The sequence below is a fragment of the Mastomys coucha genome, unplaced genomic scaffold, assembly GCF_008632895.1.
Source record: "Mastomys coucha isolate ucsf_1 unplaced genomic scaffold, UCSF_Mcou_1 pScaffold3, whole genome shotgun sequence".
Lineage (NCBI taxonomy): Eukaryota > Metazoa > Chordata > Mammalia > Rodentia > Muridae > Mastomys > Mastomys coucha.
In genome coordinates this window covers 48,873,115-48,875,206 of record NW_022196909.1, presented here as the reverse complement: position 1 = coordinate 48,875,206, position 2,092 = coordinate 48,873,115, and positions in this window count along the sequence as shown.

Sequence of the window (2,092 nt, the reverse complement as noted above, 5' to 3'; positions counted from 1 at the left end):
TTCCCCCATCCTAATAACTTCTCTCTTCCATTACCTCTGCTGGGTGGTGGGCTAGAGGAGAGGCCGAACCGTTATTAAAAGAAGGTTGTAGGCTGGAGAGATGGCTCAACAATTAAGAGCACTGGATGCTCTTCCTGAGGTCCTGAGTTCAATTCCCAGCAACCACATGGTGGCTCACAACCATCCCTAATGAGATCTGATGCCCTCTTCTGGAGTGTCTGAAGACAGCTACAGTGTACTTACATATAATAAATAAATAAATCTTAAAAAAAAAAAAAGAGTGGTTTGCAAAAAGTTTATGCCTACAGGGCTACCAAGTGAGTTTAAGGCCAGCTTGAGTCTCAGAACTTGCCTCAAAACAAACAAACTTAGGTGAGTTATAGAGGTCCAGTAAGTACTAAAGCACTTGTCTAGGATGTATGAGGCCCTGGGTTACAGGAGGGAACAAGGGGAAGGAGGAAGAGAATATGATCTTAAATGTTTTAAATTTGGGGTTCTGTGGAACAGAAACGGTGAGATGGATGGAGGACCGCAGCAGGTGTAGCTGATGAGTCTGATTTGAGGAGCTATGAGCACACAGGATGCAGCAGAGGGTCAAATCACCAAGCAGACTGTGCTGAAGGTTAAGGGGGTACAGAGACACAGGATTGCAGGGGTCCAACCTCATCAGCTACCACCCAGGACCCAAGTAGGAGCACCGAGCCACGCCTGGAATCCAGGCAGGTTTGTTTTGTTAAGAAAGACAGGATGGTCGCGCACGCCTTTAATCCCAGCTCTTGGGAGGCAGAGGCAGGCGGATTTCTGAGTTCGAGGCCAGCCTGGGCTCCAGGACAGCCAGAGCTATACAGAAAAACCCTGTCTCGAAAAAACAAACAAACAAAAAAGACAGGATGTCCCTATATAGTTGAAGCTGGCCTCAAACTCAAAGCAGAGCGCCCTTAGCCTCCCAGTCAGTGCTGGGTTTGCAAGCACACTAGGCTGAGAAAACCGGATATATAAAGTCAGTTTCAAGACTTTAGAGGCAGGAAGAGCCCGAGGGAGAAGACTGCCGGCAACTGCAGCCACAGAGATGGATGTGTGCGATAGGACACTGCCCCAGCCCGAGCCAGGATCCTGGAGGAGCTTCTCCCAGGAAGCTGTCCAGACTTCTGCCATGGCTATCTCCTCCAACAAGGGCTCCAACTGTCAGTCACCTGACTGGAGGATTAAGTTCCTGGGGTTTTCTGTGGATCTTTTTCTCAGTGCCTTGCCTTCTGCTGGCAGAATCCACAAGGAAGCCAGCGAGGATAGCCAGGAGGGACACCTAGTCCCAGAGGGTGGATCTTCAGAGTAACTAACACTGCATATGCTAATCCTCGAGGACCCGGAGGTGCCAGGAACACCTAGCCGGGGAAGGACCTGAAGCTGCCCCAGGTGATGGAGGCACACAGCGGGTAAGCGCTAACCGGCCCACTCTGCATGCAGGAAGGGCTGAGGGGTGTCAGATCTGCAGTTATAAGATGGAAGGCGCGTTTACTGAGAACACTCTCCCGACTGTAGTAGGAGTCAACTCCAGATTGTGGTGGGCTGTGGAGGGGGAGGTGATGAAGAAACTGTCGCCGTGTGTGCTTCAAGTCTGACAGAGGAGACGGAGGGTGGGGGGAGAGGCAGAGAAAAGATCTAATGCAATTTAAGTAACCTAATCTTCAGTCTTGTGAAACCTGTGCCCAATCCCCCTTTTCACTTTATTTATTTTTATTTTATGCACATTAGTGTTTTGCCCGCACATGTGTATGTCTGTGTGTGGGTGTTACATCCCCAGGAACTGGAGTTGCTGACAGTTGGGAGCTGCCATGTCCAGTGCAGGGAATTGAACCCTGGTTGGTCCTCTGGGAGTGCGGCAGCCAATGCTCTTAAACAAACACTGAGCCATGCTCCAGCCCCATCCTGTGGCCCCTTTGATGCATCACAGTAGAAACTGTAGCCAAACACAAAAACAAAATAATGTTAAGAGCTCCTAATGTTGTAGAACAGCGACCTGCTTCTGCCCATAGGTGTCTGGGTGGGGAAGAGGTTTCAGCAAATTGTTTTTAACACTCTGCGGGGGGGGGGG